Genomic DNA, 21,128 nt, shown 5'->3' on the forward strand with positions numbered 1-21,128 from the left:
AAACAGTTGTATACATCCCCAATGAAATATAATATTCAAAAAGAGCCAATACAGTTGAAATTGAATGTCTTCAGAGTCTTAGTATTGCTCAAATATACATCTCATTAAAAAATTAAAGGAGAAAATTGAAGAGGAGAATCCTCTCAATTTTCAGGGGAGCAAGGTTAGAGGGTCTGAGGAAGAAGGTATGAGTTAGCCTGGTCAAAGAGACATGAGGCAGGTTTTGTATGTTGTGGGTTTCGTTGGAGCTTTTGTGCCTGCAGAGTTTTGGACAGGACAGAGTCAACCCTTATTTTTACCATGCAAGAATCATCTCGTCAGCTGCACATCTCCAGTTTTCAGCCCCTCCATGCACTTTATGGCCATGCAGAGCACTGATCATCTGTTACATGATTTGGCTCTCTTTGGTAGGGAAGGCAGGAGCAGTGTCTGAGGTTGTTTGCAATACTCTGGTTGATCCACTGTTCCTAATTTCCCAAAATTGTTCCTTTTTCTAGCCCCTTTTCCCTTTGTTCTGTAATTAAGCCCACATGTCCCTATTTTTAACTCCTCTAGTCCTCAGGCCCAAAACATGTTTCTGATTGTAGATGCTGCCCTTCTTTGAACTTTTGCCTCTCTGACTCAGCTGCTGAGTATCTGAGCACTGAACTGCCCTGGTGCCACCACGTTCTGGGAGCCAAAATCAGAGTTTTTGTGCTTTAACCACCTCAGCACCCCACCACAGCCAGCAGGAGAGGAGAGTGGAGATGGGAGGGAGATGGGAGTGCAGTGATGGAGGTCCCTGTGCCCGAATGTCCTTCATTTCCATGTTATTGTGTTATCACAGGACTGACGTGACAGAGTCTTCTCAGGAAAAGCAAATTCAGCTGGTTTATGTCCTCTGGCTCTTCATGTAGTATGTGAGGGGTTTGCTCTGTGTGTGTGTAGCCATGGAAAGTGATTTTGAAAATAAATGGAGCAACTTAGGAAAACAAAAAGAAGGCCCACCTGTCAGGAATGAGGTGAGGATAACTGAGAAGAGGTAACAGGAAAAGTGAATAAATAAAGCAAAAGGGACATAAAAGGAGAAAGTGGGAAGGAGCACAACAAGGGAAGAGAGGAAAATGCATGGCAGTAGCACTACAGTGAGATGGATCAAGCAAGGGGATACTGGGAAGGGAAGAGGAAAAAAGAGACACAGAGAGGAAAAATCAAGGGGAAATGGATTCAGAGGGAGCAAAGGAAATCACCCCAGAACATTTCTTTGGAGCCTGAGAGATTTGCAGGCTGCTGCTGCCAAGGCTGTTCCAACAGCACCTCCAGCAGGTGTGGTCCCAGCCAGGGGCAAGGGCAAAGGGACACCAGGATCCATCCCAGGTGATTCAGGAACCAGCAAGCTCAGGATGGTATGGGAAGGACCTAACTGCATGACCAGGAGCAGGAAACCTGGAGACAAAAGGAGAAGCAGAGAAGGAAAGCCCCAGCAGAGTTAATTCAGCCTGAGGAGCTGCCCAGCCCCGTGCTCAGCATTGCTCCCCAGCCCTGGGAGGAGTGAAATTCTATTTTTGGCTGAGAGGGCACTGGCTGGGGATGCTGTCACTCCTTCGAGGAGGCTGTGCCTGTGGGGAGTGTGGGCTTGCGCCAGACCATCGCATCCCATCCCATCCCATTCCATTCCTGCTGCTCATCCAGCTGCTGGGATCTTCCTTGTAAACAAGCTGCTTATTTGCTTTGGGTTTTTTCCTTCTCCTCTCACTTGCTTCCAGTTCCCCATTTCTTTCAACATAACAGGAAGGATATCAGACACCTCTCAGATTTGCATTTTTTCCCAGTTAGCAGGCTGTTTTTCCTACTTATTTTTCATAGAAGGAATAAGTAAGAAAATTTTCCAATTGCTTTTTCCTATTTCTTCTCATTAGTCACTATGTCATTGCCTGTCTATAGCTGTCCATTACAGCCTTATGATTTGTCTCCAGCAGGGTATAAATAGTCTCTGTTTTCCTGGTTCCTGCTTCTTCTCCTACTTCAAACATTCCCAGTAGCCTGAGGGATGTCACCTTTCATTGTGGGCATCACACCTGTGGTACAAAGATTAATAATCAAAGGCCACATGAAAAAAAGTCACTTTTGGGATGAAAAACAAGCATTCACTCAAGCTGCAAGGCAATTTTTTGCAGTTGTTTAAAAGGATAGAACTTTGTTTCATGTGGCATCATTTCATCTTTTCTGATGTCAGGTTAACATCCTGTTGAACAGATGGAACAAGAGGACAAGACCTTTGTGTTGTGGCTCTTTGAATCATGATGCAGCATTGCCATCTCATGAAACCTGAAACAGCTGAGGGGGCTGATTTGAATTAGACGTAGCAAAGAACTGTGAGAAAAAGAAAAAAGATTTTTCAAAGAGATCAGTAGTGGTATAAATTCCAGTGTATTTCAGTGGTGGTTTTCGTGAAGTAGGAAAATCCTATGTAAAGGAATGCCCCATTTCTCTGTCTATAAATCCAATCTAAAAAGTGAGACTAAGGATACATCTGCGAGATTCCATACCAAAAAAAGAAAGAAGGAGAAGGCAGTGCAGTGTTTTGCTCAGATTATACAGATATTATTCCCCCCTCAAAAGAAAAAGTAATTGCTTGAAAGTTTAAAACCTGTCTTTTGTTCTAATATTTAGGCATAGTTCTCACTTCTTATTTCCTGATAATGATCTTACCGATATAGTGAAGAAACAGGCCGATATATGAAATGCTAAATGCAACCTGCATTCCCTGGTGGTGAAAGAATGGACAAATAGAGTACAAGATTTTAACTGGGGAAAAGCTAGCAGGGTCCAAATGGGATTTAGTGTTCTTCCCTTCCTGTTTAAAGGAATATTAGACTTCTTCATTCTGAGAGTGGCCAAGCACTGGCACAGGTGCCCAGGGAGGCTGTGAAGTCTCTCTATCCTCAGAGATTTTTAAAATTCAATGGGACAAGACCCTGTTAAGTCTGTAATCAGCCTGGAGTTGTTTAGAATACAGAACCTGCAGAAGCTACTTCCAACCCATTTTTTAAAATTCTGGAGAATCTCACTAAATTCAGTTCTGGGACATCCCAAGTAGGTACAGGTTAAATCCCAGCTAGACCACTGGCTGTGCTTTCCTTACACTCCAACTGTGCCATGTAATGGTGGGAGAGCAGGAAATGTGAATATTTCCCTGCCAGCAGCTGGCATTGTATAAAAAATGAGACAGGGAATGGCTCCTTTAGTTTCTCTAACTGAGCTGCTGTGCAATTGCCCACGTCTCGGAGCAGACTTGTTTGGTGGGCACAATTTAACACCCATCTCCTTCCACAGCCGTGTGCCACGGTTTTCCCTGGAAAAACCCTTGAAAAGCTGTCAGCCTGGAATGCAGAGGGCCAGAGCCCTTCCTCACCCAGCCCTTCCTCACCCACTGTGGAGCATTCTCCTCACAGATGGCCGGCACATGCATGACAGCTCTGCTGAGTGCCTGCACGCTGGGCACACGCAGCAGCCGTCTGTCTGTCCTGCACTTCTGGGTGTCAGGCAGCCTGCTCTCAGCGTGCCCCAGTGTCCTGGGGTGACTTCATCATGCTGAGTTGTATCCCCATTTGTCACTTTAGCCCAGAAATGAGTTTTGCACCTTCCAGGCTGGTTCTGAGAGCGAAGAGGGGGGAAGAAGAAGCGCGGAGTTTGTTTTCAGAAACTGCACTTGCTCCTCCATGATCCTGTGCTGTCTGCAGCATGGACAGACAGCAGGACAGAGCTCTCCTTTGCTTCCAGTTACTTTTAGCTCGCTGAGGCAGAGCAGTTCCCTGGACTGTTGCTTTTCTTTTTCTTGGAACTGTTCAAACCTCTCTGGACTCAGCACCCAGAAGGACACTGGGAGCGCACAGGAGGGACTGATAAGAGACTGAGCAACAGCCCACCAAGGGGAGTTGCTGAGTTGGTCATCTCTTTCAGAGCAGCAAGAGGTTTAACTGTATAATATTGTTGAAAATTTGGTACTGGTGAATGCTTTACCTGTTAAATAAACAGGTTTTTGTCACTTTTCTCCAAGGAAATCTCTTCCGAACCAGTTGGGAGAGGGGCTGCTTAAATCTGCTTTCTAAAGGAACCCCTTTGGAGGTTTTCTCCCAAATTTGCCCTGAACCAGGACACCCAGGCCATCTGGAACCCCCTGACACACGGCCAGACCCTTGTCCCTCTGTCCCCCACCCTCTGCTCACTCCCTTTGTGCTCCAGGGAAGCTTTGGAGGAGTGAGCTCTGCATTTCCAGAGCACGAAGAGCCCGTGATCTTGGCATACCTTTCATGCTCCATCCTCCAATTCCTGCAAAGCACAGCTGCACAAAGACTGGGCAAAGCTTCCTTCTGCACCACTGCTTCAAAAGCTTGCTGGAGCAAGTGTTTGTGCTTTTTATTCCAGGGTGATGTGGCTCCACCACAAGCAGGTGGCTTTTTCCTGAAGAGCAGTGTATTCCCGAGGATGGCAGCTTATCTCCAGTAGACTGGTACAGGTAAAACATCCATTTTAAATTAATTTTTTCCTCACACTAAATGATCCTACTTGCATAGTCTCATGAGCATATTTGATCTTTCTCTCTACGTCCTTTTACCCTCTGCAGTTCTCCACCTCACTCTATGATTATTTAATGTAAAATATTGATGACTGAAGAGAGGTTCATTATCAGCCCAAGGTCTGTGCTGTCTTCTGTCAGCATGTACCCTGGCAGAGATCCCAGAGTCAATGTGAATTTCGTGCAATTACATCCAAAAGCAGCTAAATCTGAACACGTGGTGCCTTCTCAGCTTTTCTGTGGAGAGCAAGAGACAGAGAGAGGAGTTAAATTTTGAGTCCCAAAATTAGAGGATAAACAAAGCAGGAGTCCTCATCACTGTTGCATTTCTGAGGTCTTTCAGCAGCAGAGGTAATTCAGTGTCCTCTGAACTCATCAATGGAAAATGGCCTGTCCTGCCATCCACACTCCTGCTACTGTAATTCCATTTCTTTTGAGATCACTAACCACCACTAGGTATTTGGAATAAAACTATACAGAGCAGAAAAAGAAAGAAAAATTACTTACCAAGTCCTGCCTGTTCCTTGGAAACTTTTGCACATGTAACCGGAGAGAATATGAAATGATCGTGGGGAGTTTAACAGATTTCAAAAGTGAAGAAAGCACTTGAGTCACCACCAAGAAAAGGAAAACAACCCAAGAGGAAAAGACCACCTAGAACTGATGAGGGGCCAGACACCTGCCTTTAATTGAGTGCCTAAAGAAAACAGTATCTGCCCAGCCTTCAATGGGAACGAGCTCTGACTTGCTTCGACACACGCTGTGTGAAGTGCCATGTGTGCTCTTGGTTGATGCTTAGAAGGAAATTCTTATGCTGGAACATGGTGTGTACCTTACAGAGCTGGAGCATGAAAATGTGAAAATTAATGAAATCCTGCCCAGCTGAACAAAACAAAGTGAAAATGTGCAGTGCAGGATACACTGGGCAGGTAAAACAATCCTCTTGATTCAAGGGCAACAGCAAAAGTACCTTTGTCACAAAGCTGTTCGTTCTGTCTTTGTCCCCTTTTGTGAGGTTAATGAGGGAGAACTTTGAGATTTTGTGATCTAATACGGACAAACAGATTCCTTGCTTCTTCACTTGGAATTGAAGCAAATGTGGACAGTAGAAAAGACAAACCCTGAATTTTTAGGTTTTTTTAACTGCCTCCCTTCACTGTTTCCTATCATTGTATTCCTGACAGTCGCTCCTGAGGAGTTTTTCCTGGATGTATCATGGCCAAGGCTCTATCCCACTTTGTGTTCTACCTCTTTATCACTGTTAGAAATATTACTGCCCTTCCATCCTACTGAATTAGAAAAAAATCTGTGACTGCTTTCTCCATCACCCCATCCATCCAACTCTGCTTTCAAACTATTTCCAAGACCTCGTTCCACTGGCTAAACAGCTTTTCTCTCTCTTCCCTCATCTCTCCCCATCACAGCTCTCCTTCCTCTTGAATGCATGAGTGCACAAGCGCTTCTTGCCAAAATCATCTCTTGCTGCTCACTCTGCCTGGCAAACCTGGCTGCTCAGGCCCTTCCTTCGCTGCCTTCCCCTTCTCTCCCTGATCTGTTGAAGCTCCCACTGAATGCCAGAAAGTTCTCTCAGCTGCTCCTTCCTGTGCTGCTCCCACAGGTTCTCCCCTTGCCAGCCGTGGGACTGCCCTTCCAGCTGCCTCCTGCCCTGCCTCTCCTGCTGCCATTAAAAATTCCTGGGCTCCTACATAAGGAATAATGGGTTTGTGCTGCTGTACTAAAGCCACGTTCTTGTCCTCCTCTAAAGGGACTAAATAGCAGCTCCATGGTGCTGGTAGTATCTGGACTTTTCATCAAATAACTTGCTACTCTTACAAGAACACACCAATTTTTTAAGTTACTGCCATCACACACATTTCAGACAATGACCCTACTAACTGACATCAACATCACTCCTTTGCTCATGGACCTTTCCCTGCCCTCTTTTCTGCTGTTGCTGCACAGCTCAATTGACATCTTGATCTTCAAAATGTTTTCCTTTTACTCAGCTGTGGTATTGTTGTGCAGTTTCTGTTACAGGGAGTTCAGGATACAAGAGAGAAATGCAACACCTGAGGGAGAAAACCATGTCACTGGAGGGAAAATCACTCCAAAAGAAATTTTTAATAGAATCATAGAATCACAGAAAGACTGGGGTTGGAAGGACCTTTAAAAATCCATTTTGCAGCCTCCCTGCCAAAGGACACCTTTCACCAGGATGGTCAGAGCCTGGAACACTTTAGCAATTACTTCCTTTCCAGTTTATTTTGTAAACCCAAAATTCCTTGAAAGACTACAAGCTTTGATTTGATACAAGGATTTTTAAATCAGCAGTGTTACTTTATCATAATTTATGCTCACAGCCTTGTGTTAAATTGCTTTGGACTTACTTCAAGGAGCAAGGAATGTCAGCTGTTCGTTGTGCATTTTGCCTTGCATCAGAAGGGCCTTGGCTCAGTGCCACCGTGACATTTCTGGTCTAAAAGTGCTCTTCCCTTAGATCAGAATCCATCAGATCACAGCGGCCTGGGATCAGGATGAGAGGGAAAAGGAGCCTTAGTTGTGTGCAATTTTAGGGCTCTAACAGTGATGATGTTGAGGTAACAAATAAAGCCCTGAACCCCCCAATTACATCTGTTTGGGAAGATCCCTAGTGCTGAACAAAGCAGCCCTGGAGCTGGAGGAGTTATTCTTGGTGTATATTTAGGTGTAAATGAAAGCAGGGTTCGTTTAAGGCTAAGGTTTGAGTGCATTTTCATACAAATTGAGAAATATGAGCCCGGGCTTTTGGAGTGCTTTGTGTTTGCAAGCTGCTCTCATCAAGGTAATTAGTTTGCAGGAGATCCCCAAAGTGAGCCACAAACGGGCCTTTCATCCTGCTCCTTATACAGGAGCAATCTTTACATCAAGTACCCACTGATAAACGTTAATAGCTGTGATAAAACTCAGGATAATGAGAAGAGTCTTCCAACAAACTACAGCAGGGCATGCAAAGCAATTCACCTAAAACCTACTCCAAATCCTTTCCTTGCCCTTTGACAAAGCAACATCACTCCAAGTTGGATGTTGTAGTTAATGTACAGGGCAGGAGGGCTTGAGGAGGAGGAAAACTGGGCTTTCAGAACTTGCCAGCCATGAGCAGAGGGATCATTTTACAGCGACTGTTGTAGGAGAACAAATGCAGAGGCTCTCACGTAGACCTCTGTGTAGCAGACACTATTTTCTTCTCATCTTACAGCATTAAAAGATGATGTAAAACAAGATGTAAATGATCTTGAATTTTCTGAGCATGCTGGAAGGTAATGTTCTTTAAAGAGGAAGCACTGCTTTAAAAACAAAGTGTATATGTGCAAGTTTGCACTAACTAAAAGAGAGGGGAAATATTTTTGGGTTATGTCTAGTTTGATTCTTTGTTTTACTCTATTTTTATAAAGCATCAATTTCTTCTGCTACTGCTTTAGCCTCTGGAGAAGGGTCTCCAATAATTTCTTCCAAGAGTAAAATAGACTAGAAAAGAGCTTGTAGGTTCTGCTGTAAGTATAGAATTATAAATGAGAGACATTGTAGGAAAAATCTAAAATTGCAATGTTTTCCCATTTTTATTTCCATGTGGCAGTCATGCAAAAGGAAAATACTCTTAGCAATAGCAAAATTTTCATACTATAAAAATACAGCAAAAGGGGCTCAAGGCAGATGGGTTTCAATGATTCAAAGTCCAGTGAACTCATCTGGGACACTGCTACTGTAATATTATGTTCTCATTTGCTATGGATTAATTTAACTTCTGAGTATTTAATTTATTTTTTCAACTGTAAGATACATTTTGAATCTAAATAAGCACACTAAATCCTCTTGTCTTATTTCCAGCTCTCTGGAAATTTCCAGCAGAGCAGGAGCAGAGCATTCCAGGGGCTCTGGGAGGGGACTTGACTGCCCTTGTCAGTGCCAGAGCAGGTCAGGATTCCCACCCAAATCAGGATGCAGGAGGATAAAGAATCACAAAGAATCAGAGTCATTAGGGTTGGGAAAGGCCTCTAACATCAAGTTACATCAAAAATGTCACACTCCCAGGTCCACCACTAAGGTCCTTTAATGACTAATAAAATGTGTTCCCCTCAAATGCACCTGCCAGAAATTCACCAAATATTAAAAAAACCCAAACAAACACCAAAGCCATATAGTCTCACAATGAACAATAATAATTTGCAGGTGCTGGAGGATGAATTACACCATCCCACAGGATTTTGCTTCCTCAGAAGATGCCAGTGCTGTTCCTGAGCAAGAAGCTGGGTATTGTCCCATGAAAAGCTGGGAAGGAAGCAGCAGCTTTCCCAGGAAAGTGATGCAGTCACCCTGGAGCTGTGACCCAAATGTTCTCCTGCATCTCCCATCTCTAAGGCAGAAAAACACTTAATCCAACATTCTCCTGCACAGGAGGGAGCTGGGCTGGGTGAGCAGAGCTGCCTCACTGGTCACCATGGGCTCTGCTGGGCACCTGAACCTGAATTTGGGATGCAAGCAGCTGTAAAAAAAAATGACACTTGCAGAGCAAAGAAGGAAATTGAGACAAGTAAATCAAGCTTCAAGGCTTTTTCAGGTTTTCCACTTTAACCAAGCTGCCATCCTCCCAGATTTCAGCTTTGAACATATGCCTGAGTCAGAGCTAGAGACGGTTTTTGTTACACGTGGGAAGCCTAAAGCTGCAGCTTTTGAGAAACAGATGAATTTGGTACCTGATTGAAACAAAATATCTGTGCTGAGCAGAGCTAAAGGAAAATCAGGGAAAAGCCAAACATCAGTGCTGAGGCTGCTCCCAGCCAACAGAAAATCCCTGTTTTCACAATTATGTGAGAAGAGAATTGAGCTTGTCTGCTAGAGCCAATTTGTGTAACATTTTTCTTCTCTTTATAACTGTTTCACATCAAGTGTGTGTCAAAGAACTGAGGGAGGCAGTAGCAATGTGGCAAAAATGTGAGGAAGAGAGCTTTAAAGTAAGTTGCTTTAATAATTTTTTTAGATGCTAGAGCCATACTCCTAAGGGTCTGTCTATGCTGAAGGCAAGTGAAAAATATATGAAGAACAAGACTATGCAGATCTGATTTAACTATTCTGGTCAGAAATGTGATTAAGTGGTTGTAGGAGCTACTCCTTTCCCAGCCCACCGTGTCCCCCAGCACAATCCAAATTTAAAGTAATTTTTGTAATAGAAAAGCTGACAATGCTGCCCTCAAACGCAATGCCATCTTGATAACTTTATTTCTTCTTGGAGTTAGGCAGGCTGGCATTTTGAGAAACTCCTTTTAATGGAAGTTATTTTTTAAACAGTAAGCACTGTTTCCAGTGCAGCTTCACACAGCATTTCATTTGGTTTTTGTTTAGTTTTAAAAAGATTTCTTTTTTTGGTCCCTACTTAATTTTATTGCTCAAAGATTTTTTTTTTTTTTTAATAATTCTCATCTTCTCTGCAACTGAAAACACTCTCAGAGATTAGATTACCATCAAATGCCCCTTCTTTGTCAGGGCCACCTGTCTGATAAAAAGATTTCTTGATACAAGCCCTGGCAGCAAGGCAGGAGTTATAAAGTTAGGGGGTTTTCTGGGCCTCCTTGGCAGTTTCCATACAGCCTGTTTTTAATTTTGATTCATTGAAAAAAAAAATTTCTTTCAGCTTTTCTAAATGCTCTTAAAAGTTTATGTTGTTCTGACTTTCCAGTTCCATAAGTATCCTCAGTGATAATTGAAATAATCTTAAATAATCAGAATTCCAAGTGATTATTTACTAGATCCACTTTCACTCCAACAGTCATTTATTTGCATTTGACTTATAGGCAATAAAACCTGGAATAATGTTTGAACAAAACCTCCATAACAAATGCAAGCTTTCCTGAAAATCATGTTCTGACACATCCAGTTCTATTCTTGAGCTGTACAAAGTCAGGTTTAATCAGGACAGCTCCAGGGTTGCAAAGATTTGTGGGGATTCTTGAATGTTTCATATTGGAAGTTTTGCAATTTTTGTTTTTTAAAGTTCTTTCTCCTAAAACCATGCATGTCCTGGAACACCAACAGTAAACAAAGAAGAGTTTCCAAGCATTTTGAATTGTAGAAAAGCTGGAGAACACAGCAAGAATGTCATAACACATTAGAAACAAGCCCAAGAAATTAGAACGAGATTGTCAGTCGAGTTTTTATAAAGTATAATGATTTCAAAGAAGAAGTGAGGTTGCTGCTATTTAGAATTAGATATTTAGAAATCTGGTGAGATCTTTTTTTCACTTTTCAGAGTAGTTCATTACAGTCTGAAGTTGAAGAACTGGTCCTTATCTGCTGAGCTCTATCAGGAGTGGCATCAGTGTCTGCTTAATCAGGAACAGCCTTCTGGAATGGGAGTGCTGCCCTTCAGGTGCCAAAACACAGGTGTTTGGGGACATCTGAGCTGCCCTGGGGATCCCACCTGGCCTCTCTCTGCTGATCCAAAAGGACACAAATTCCCCAAAGGGCCTTTGCTGGTGCTGCCAACTTGCAGAGGTATCCCAGCTACCCTAAAACATTTCCATTGGCACAGAGGTGCAGCTACTCCTGAAGATTTGGGGCTTTTTTTCATTTTCAATGTCATTAATTGGTGTTTGAATTAATCCAGTGTGTGCATGTAGCTCCAGATGTTTTATTGTCCAGGTTTATGTGTTTTTTGGGACCCCCTACTCTGGAGGAAGGAGTATTACCTTTTTTCCCCAGGACAGTGGTTGATGTTGGCCACTCTCAGTCACAAGGAGGTCTACAGTGCCATTATATCTTTAATTAATTGGTAACTGCAAAGAAATCCAGAGGAGAAAAAGAAGGAACAAGAAGACAAGAACATCTGGAGCTGGAAGGGATGGTGAGAGGAAAGACTTGCAAAAAAAGTAGAGAGGTTAAGGAAGATAAATTATGCAAATCTAAGGCTCATCTGGAAGGCACACAGCAGAGCAAAGACTCCCTCTCAGCCATGGGATGCCTGGTGCAACACAACTGCCTCGAGAAAATGTGGAGGTGAAATGAAGGCAGTGGAAGGAAGCAGATAATGCACAGGAAAATGTACCCTTGACAAGGATTGTAGTTAGATTTTAGAAAGTTTTAGCTTTTAGAAAGTGTTTTATAGGGTAATAAGAGCTCAGTAGCAAGCTTAAAATAAAAATAACAGGGCTTTAATAACAGTGATCATGACATTGTTGTTAAAGGGTTTAAATTGAAAGCTTTAAGTCCCCAGCAGAGAAGAAATTCTTTGGCCAATTCCACAAATACGTTTTAATGCTTTTTAAAAAACATTTTAAATGCTTTTTGGCTACTTTACATTACCCTGGCTCTGTGAGGGAAGGGGTTCTCACTCCCTACATGTACCTTGTGGGTGATAGAGGGGTTTTATTTGAACTAAAACTAGGCTGGGTTTCTGGGGAAAAAAAAAAAAAAGGAAAAAAAACTAAATAAAGGGCAGATGCTGGCAGCCATAAAGAAAACATAGTTTAAATCTGTGGAAATCATGCAAAAATGAGTTCTCAGCTGAAAGCATTTGGGGTTTTTAAGAACTTTTTTTTGTTGTTGTTATATTTTTAGAAGGCAAGCACATGTTCACAGGGTTTGGGTGTTTTCTGTGAAAACTCACAACTTTCTGAAGGGATGGAGGTGTGGGAAACCAAAAACAAAGAGATGCGCTGGTAAATCTTGAGACATTTCTCAGTGACCTATGTAAATGTTATCTTATACAGCATGGTGCCTACATTAGATGATTTGGTGACATTTCTTCTCCCAAAAAAAGCTCAGGGAGGTAATTTCCAAGTCAGATTAAATATCAGGACTTATTCTTTGGTCTTGAACAATCTCTTGCAAGGGCAACAGATTTGTTTGCAAGCGACTGGAAATTTGAAGGGTAAAGCTGAGCAAGATAAACACCATGTCTGCTTCCATTTAAATGTAAAGATTTATTATTTCTGTGCTTGTATTACTTCTAGTTTGCATTTCTGTGCTTGCCCCTGCCCAGTGCTGCAACACCGAGAGGTTCCCCTGTCTGCAGATGTCAGGAGTTCCTTGGACTACCGGGATATTTGTGATGTTCATCTGGAAAGGGCTGGATTCCAGCCCTCTCCCAGTACCTCAGGCAGTGTCATGGCTGTGCAGGTACTGCTGCTTCAGCAGCTGTCAGGAAGTCATGTGCTTGGCAGGGACCATCTGGAGAATCCCAGAAGGGGCCGAGCACTCGGCTTTATTGCCTTCCAGGAGTTTCGGGTCACCGAGGACCGGGCAAAGCTGAACCCTTTAGCAGATGTAATAATGATTTTTTTTTTATTTCTCTTTTTAAATTATGGAGTCAAAAGAGGCAGCAACACATGTGCTGGCTCCAACATTTCCATTTCAATCCAGCTGAGCTTCTGAGGGTGTTGAGAGCGTGGCCTCTTTTGGACCTTGGAATTAAAAAGAGTATCCGAATAAAGCTTCCTTTTATTAGAGAAGAGAAGCATTCTTTTGAAAGGGTCTCAAATATCATCCTTGGCTGCCAGCACATTTTGGGAAAGACAGGTGAGAAGTGAAACACATTCCTTCCATTATGCCTTTTGCCACAGCGTCCAGCTTTATCATCTGGGCAATTACAAGTCTTTGAAAAAAGAGCTCAAATGCCATTACACTTCTGACTTAAACCAAGAGAGGGGGAAAAAAAAAAGAAAAAGAAAAGGTATTTTAAGCTGCACTTTGATAGGACCAGAATAGTATTAAAGGAAAGCAGCAGATATTTTATCACTATTTGTGGCCTCAGTTTTTCTTAGATGATTCTTAACACGCCACAATTTCAGTACAAGAGGGTGAGAGAGGGGAGGAATTCCTGGAGTCTGTTTCAAGTGCAAATAGTTACTTTCAACTGGGTTTTGCACATCAAAGATGTGCAATAATTTCCTCTGTTTATTAAAAGCGTGAGATGGGTACATGTGAAAAAGCATGGCATTGGAACATGCTTTGGGAGGAGTCTTAGGGACACATGAAATTCCATTACTGTGCTGAAGACAGAGGGAACCTTGAAGAGCACTAGGATCACTCCTACTATTCTAATCTACATTTTTCTTTTTTTACTATTTGCAAGGTTTCACTGTCCCAAATGGGTATTTCCACAGCCCAGTGCACGTTTCCGTGGTGTTTTTTATGGTTCTCGTGCTGTTCCTGGTGCTCAGTGCCCCAGCAGGGATTACCAGGCTCTTCAGGAGGGAGCTCCTGTAAGGGGAGAAGACCTAGGACTGTTCCATGCTGGATGAACAATGCTTACATTGCCTGCCAGCTGTTCCTCAGGCTTTGCAAGGAGCTTAGACCCCACTTAAGCCCTACTTTGATTTTTTTTGCCTGAGAACTGACAGTGACATCTCTGTGCAGGAGCTGGTCACTTGATCTGAGAAATGCTAATATCTGTGTATTAGGGACCTGCTTTTTGAAAGGTTTGTGGTAGAAATGTAATAACCTCAGAACTCTGAAAATGCTCCCCTTCACTCTTACTTTTACCAGTCCTCCCTCCACTTAATTTTGCTCTTCTCCTGCTTATGTTACAAAGATAATAAGTTCCTGTCTGCATTCTTCTTAATTACCACCTCATAGCACTACAAGTCTTGTCTCTTGTGAGAAAAGTTTCTTCTCAGATGAAACTGAGTCTGTGGCTTGGAGTATCTGCTACATTTATAGCCCTCCCCTAGAGAGTTGTCCCTGCATTGCTTGCAAAACCAAAGCCTTGAACTGGAGAACCTCCTGGCAATGAAGCCAACAGAAGAAAAGTAGGATGGGTGATTATAGTTTTCCTAGCAAAATCCAGCTACTGAGTGGCAGTAGCCTATACTTTTCATTTTCAAGACAAATACCAAGAGTTTTTAAAGCTGTGGTTATGCCAATCCCATGCTGTCTTTTCATAATCTCTCCTCTCTCATCCTCAAGAGTTGTAGATGAAACCAAAGGGGATGAGAGGCTTAGGGCAGGTTGGGGCTATTTGATTATTTTCATTTTAGTAGATTGGAGTTTTATCTGCATTTACACTTATTCAGAAAGCAATTACACTTAGGGCTGTTTCTCAAATCAGAACTTTAAAAATATAATGTCCTTTCAGTCCATAAATAGCTGTGTCTTCTTTGACCAAACTTTACCAAAGTTTCTGTGAAGTTTTTGTGGATCATTTTCGAGGAGCAGACCTTGGGTCTGTAGGATTTCTCCTGATTGTTGACAGATATTCCTGGTACAGTGTAACAATATCTGCAAGAATTTTCAAACCTCCACCTCCTTATGTCTGTCAACAAACAGCTTGTGCACCAAAGCCCTTTGGCACATGCAGACCAGTAAGGAGGCAGGGAGCTTGGATGCCTGACTTTCAGTCATGCCTGCATATGCAGCTGTGTTCATTCTGTCCATAAACAACACAGGGAAAACCTGGGCAAAAATTGCCATAAAAGGGGAAAAAGATTCCCTGACAGATTCAATTGAAGTTGAGAAGGAGTAAGAACAAACAGAAGGTCTGTGTTAGCTGTTCAGGAGTTATTCTTGCCATTGGAATAAAGAGTGACAAAAAGATAGGGGAGAGATAAGAATGACTGCTGGGTCAAGCTTGATGTTGATATTTCTCATTAATTCACTGTTGGAATTCCTGTCATGGAATCCCAGAATGATCTGGGTTGGAAGGGACCTTAAAGATCGTCCAGTTCCAACCCTGTGCCATGGGCAGGAACGCCTTCCACTATCCCAGGGTGCTCAGAGCTCTATCCAAGCTGGCTTGTAACAATTCCAGGGATGGGGAATCCCAAGAACTCTGGGCACCCTGTGCCAGGGCCTCCCCACCCTCACAGGGAGGAATTTCTTCCCAACATCCCACCTAAACCCACTCTCTTTCAGTTTGGAGCCATTCCCCCTCATTCTGTCACTCCATTCCTTGTAAATTGTCTCTCTCCATCCTTCTTGTAGCTCCTTCAGGCACTGGAAGGCCACAATTAAGTCACTCCAAAGCTTCTCTTCTCCAGGCTGAACAGTCCCAAAGTGAAGCACACAGGTGTGTATACCTTGGGTACAGAATACCTTGGGAGATGTGGCTATAAAAAGAAAACTAGCGTGACATTTTCTGCAGGACATTCCCAGTTCACATTCCTTTAATTTTTTTTTTTTTTTGGTAGTCATATGGTTTAGTTTTAGGCAGTCCTGTGTTGGACTCTGTGATGGGTCCCTTCCAACTTGAGATATTCTACGAATTTATGGTTCCATGCCAGGCTGGATACAAAGAGAGAGAGGTTTTTTCTCCAAAGCACAGCACAGCCACAGAGCTGGCTGGTGGGCAGATAACAGAGCAGAGGGGAAGTGCAGGTTCCCAATTACTTCTAGTACAATTAACTGGAAGCAGAAAATTCTCCTGTGCATACCTAAAGTTTTTTTTACACAGAAAGAGAATTCTCTTGAAGAGGCTTTGCTGGGAGGAGTTGATGTGGGCTCCCAGTTGAGCTGAAAGCTGTTCCACCTGCTCCCTGGCAGAAAGGCAACATGCATAATTAAAAGCAGACATTTCAAAGGCTAGGAATACCCAGCAGGGTTTTGAATGCTGAGAGTAGTGAGGGGTTCTACCTCATCTATACACTGTTTCCACCATTTAAGGACTCTGGAGAAATTAACTAGCCATGTTTGGTTATTATTAATCCTTTTTACAATGGAAAGAGCATCTCAAGGAAGGTCTGGTGCCAAGAATCTGTTGTTTCAAGCAGCCTCAGACACTGCAAGCCCTCCCCAGTTAAAATTCTGAGGGTTTAATTTATTCCAGAGTCTGGATCAGCGCTGGTGGGAAGGTGAAAATCCTGTGTTTCAATATTCACTTGAGTGGAAGTGAGACTCTGTTTTTCTTTCCAGGCTCAGAAGAGAAGCTGATTGCCACAGAATTAGCTCTTCCTAGGGAAAAGGATTTTATTGGTATCAGAGACAAATTTGTGCTTAAGGTTACTAATTCCAAATTACTTCTCCTTCAACAAAGCCATGTTATTAGATACTACAGATTTATGGTTATTTCATCCCAAATGTAATCTGTGCTGGCTCATAAATTACCTGCTTAGAAGAGCTGATAACATTGCTGTGTGAGGGAGTCTAACTTTTTTAATAAAATAAGGAGAAGCAATCAAACATAAATGAAAAGACAATTGCCCTCCCACTCTAAGTTTTCTGTACTGGGATTACCAGTCAACAGGAATTATCCTTGGTTCAGAAATGGGAAGATATTTTAAAAGAAATATATTTAAAGAAACCATATGCTGATAACATCCTTTATCAAACTAGTGACAGACCTGTCCTTTTCTCCTAAAAATGTGAGAACTAATCACCAACTAGTAAAGTGTATATTATGGTAATATAATTAATTAACATCAAAGTTTTTTTTTCTTATTGTTTCTCCTCTAAAGCCAGTCCTCTACAGAGACATGGACCAGATGATGACTTCACACCTTTCCAAGGCTCTGTTTAATGCCTCTAAATTAAAGTGAACATTTTTTCTCTCCATTTAGAAAAATTATTTGAGCATTTTCTCTCCATTTAGAAAAATTATATAAAACATGCTTTCCCCACATGAGAGAAATGAATATTGAATCTCCCATTTGGTCATTTGAGCATAAGGAACACTTTGCTCTTTTGTCTGCAAGCAATACCATCTTTTCCTCAGAAGGTCTGATTCTGAAATGTGTAGAACATGGAATAAAATATATTGCTTTGAAACAGTTATTAATGTGAATATCTGTATTTCCCTGTGAATGGGGCTGTAGCATCAGGCCAGAGCCACGCAATTCACCACGGAAGGATGGATTATAGAGAGGGGTAAGTGCAGGAACTTGCAAACCCCATTGTATTCTTGATTGCATTTTGAATCTCCTTTTGTATTAAAGGTTTACAAGTTACAGATGCCCTATGAGAATTGCCAGACAGTGCTTTAATAAACAGATACCCTGCTTGAGCAACCTTTCTACACAGACATAAACCCAGCTCATTTCCTCTGGGCTCTGATTTCAGCTGAAGTTGGAACCTGTCAGGAAAGGAACAAGACAACCAGGACAGGAGCAATGAAACCGAGCTAAGAGCTGAGCTACTCATGAAGAAATAGAAGTATACAGGTAATAATAATGGATTAGGTGGGTGGCATTCCAGAATGGGGCTTCCCTACTTGCTCCTTTTTCTCTCCACCATCCTCTGTCTCTCCCTGCTAAGGCCATGTTTGTCTCCATAGTGCCAATTTGAAAATCACACATGTCTGGATACTGCCCAAAGAGCAGCACAGCTTTAGAGCTTGCAGAGATTCACAGACTCACAGACTGCTGGAGGTCATTCAGTCCAGCTCCCCTGCTCAAGCAGGTTCACCCAGAGTAGCTCCCACAGGATCCAGGCAGGTTTGGAAGATCTCCAGAGGAGCAGACTCCAGTTTCTCTGGGCAGCCTGTTCCAAGTGCTCTGTCACCCTCACAGTAAAGATTTTCCTTATATTCACATGAAACTTGCTGTGTTTCAGTTTGTGCCTCCTGGATAAATTCTCCTCTCTCCATGACTTTTATCCATCTCCAAAGCAGAGAGGAGTTTTCTGTAGCTGCACAAGTGGGGAGAGCACTGATGTTTCCTTCATGGAGCGCTCTAAATGCTGGGACTTATTGCAAAAGTGCTCTTTGGATTTAAATACATCAATAGCAGGGTTCATTTTTTTTTGTAAATAGCAGGCCAAAATAGGTGGCTGGCTAAAAGGAGTGTTCCCGAGTTTTATGGGATCAATAAAAGTTGCTGTTGTGCAGAGCACTTGGCTTTCTCCAGTGGTCTCTTACAACAGCTTTAATTGGGTTCCTCCCTGCACTAGGATGCGCTATGAGTTTGCTTGGCAGCTGTTCCACAAAATCCACTCAAAATCCAGGCTTCCCACTGGAGTGAACAGAGCTTATGGATGCACTTGAGTGCTTTGCTGAAGCAGGGCCAGCCTGGGTGAAAACATCTCACCCAGGAGCCAGTCTCACCTTCTCTGGAGATATTTTCGAGGTGGGAGATTTGCATTTTCCTATCAAATGTTGTTTGGGATTTTTTTTTTTTAGGTTGGTTGGTTTGGGTTGGGTTTTGCTTGTTGGTTTTTTGGGTTTTTGTGGGGGTTTTTTTTCCAATCAGGAATAATCTCTCCAGAATGAAGATGTATGATATCCTCTTGCGTATGAAAAATTGCATAAATAAGAACAGATGCTTCCAGTGCAGAGGGCTGAGAAAGGCATTTCTTTTGAAAACAGCAGTCAGAGGCTCTTCATAACTCTCCCCTTTTTGGCTGATGATATGGCTGAGCACTGAGACCTGGGCTGGGAAGCCCCAGTAAGCAGTTCCTTCCTCTATAAAACAGACACCCAAGAGGAATTTGATCCAGCTCTCTCCTGCACATTCCACCACACACCTTGGGTCTGAGCTCCAAACCACTGAGGGCAGCTGGATGACTCCACTGCAGTTCAGGGAGTATCCTACCTGGGGTAGGCTTGGAAAATGTCACAGCAGCATTCCTGGCTTTGCTAAGGATGTGGGCTGCTCCCATTTGTCAAGGCCTTTAGACACAGACAGGGCTGCATTTACACTAAAAATGTAGAGGAAAAATAGGAAAGAAGATGAGGATAAAAAATGGGCCCATGTGTGTTCAGGTCCCATTCTTCACATCACTCAAATAGAAAGCAGAGCCTAGAAGGAAACAAGATTTAGTGCTGGCTTCCTTCTAACAAAGCTAGGACTAATGGCATTCTACATTCTGATCCTATTTCTTTAAACCAAGACAGAAATGAGGGAAAAGGAGGAAAGAATCCTTCCTAAGGCAGGTCCCTTGTGCTGATGTGCTCTCAGGCAGCCTGCACTCCCTCACTCCTTCCTCCTGTGCCTCCAGTTCCCTGGCTGCTCCCGGTTCACACTAGGACTGCTGCACCCCGTGGCATCTTTGGACTGAGGGGATTGCATTTTCCACTCTTTGGGAATCTGGATACAAGTCCACACCTCCAGAAAAACACAGAAAACCCTCATAAAACTGATCATACAAACCTGATCATACAGCAATTTCATTTGAATTGGTTGGAGTTGATGGGCAGCAGCATTTACTGCATTATAAAATAAAGCCTAGCTCAAGACTTATGGTAGCAAATTACACTCCCTTCCACCAAAAGTAAAACTTAAGTTTTGATGTATGTGAGAATTCTTTTTAATTGTAAATGACCTTTTAAATTACCTCATTCAGCTGGGTAAAAACTGTTTGAGTGGAAACCTCGGTTTAGGTGAGTCAGTAAATATTTGTACAACTAACAGCAGTAAAGGAAAAACCAGGCAAGTTTGCTTTTGTTTAGGCAAACAGAATGATAAAAATAAAATTGTGTCATGTAGGATTAATGGCTAGTGAAATCTTACTTCTTCAAGGTGAGGCAGCAGATCTGTCAGCACTGTCCTAATACCAAATGCGTGAAAGAGAAGCTTTTCAGTGTCATAGCAATAATATTAATAGGTTCAAGATGCTTTCAGACATGTTATTTGATCTGCAAGAAAACTGTTCTTGAATGGCGCGGGCACCAAAGCGTTCTTTTGTTCCAAGATTTGGAACAAATTGAGGCGGAGAAGATAAAATGTGATAGCTGAGATCTTCCAGGACAACAAAACCGACTCCTTTTCACAGCTTTGCCTCACTCGTCTCTCATTTGTAATGATAAATCCACATTGCCGGGTTTTTCCAAAGCATGCCACTTCAAGGGATTACCAAACCTGTTCCTAAATTATTTAGGGGTTTTACAAAACTCCACAGCCATTTGTCAGTGCCTTTCAACGGCATTTAGGATTTAGGAACGGCCTCAGGCACTTCTCTGGAATGCAAGTGTAGGAACCTGTGGGGATGGTTTTGCTGCCATTTCACAATTCCTGGAGGTCATTTGTAGGTGCTCCAGCTCCCTGCAAGTTTGGATGCTTATGGCATTTGGATAAGGATCTGCCATATCCAACTCACCCCGAGTAAGCCCAAAAATCGAAATTTTCTGTACATACATGAGGCACTGGACATTTCAAGACCACTTTGCTGTGTGACTCGAGCTTGGAGACTTGGCTGGTTTTCCAGAAAATCTCTCATTAAGAGTTTCACTCTTTTAAATTTATCTAAGCAGCAGTGAACCTTTTCAGGTACCAAATCCGTATTTATTTTTAACTGATGAACTTTCATTGCTGTCATGCTAAAAAGCAAGAAAAGTTCCAACCCTTAAAAAATCCGAACAAAACAACCAACCAACCAACCAAAACCCCTAGAAATCACAAGGGCAGACATTAAGCTGAAGGCAATTTATTTATTTCTGTGAAGTTATTGTTCAGCAGTTGGTCTTATGCTTTCCAATAATCAGCAGGTTCCATCTCGTTCTTGCTCCTGGAGGTAGGAAAGCTGGAGAGGGCAGAGCACAACAAACTCACTCAACATCAAAAAGATCTCCCGGCTCTTTAGCAAAAATTTTGCACAACTATTTCCCAGCTTTTCAGGAGCTTTTCAGCCTCCAGCGAAGGGAGTCAGAGACAAAACAGAAAGCAAAGCAAATACA

This window comes from Fringilla coelebs (genome assembly GCF_963513975.1).
Source record: "Fringilla coelebs genome assembly, chromosome: 2".
NCBI lineage: Eukaryota > Metazoa > Chordata > Aves > Passeriformes > Fringillidae > Fringilla > Fringilla coelebs.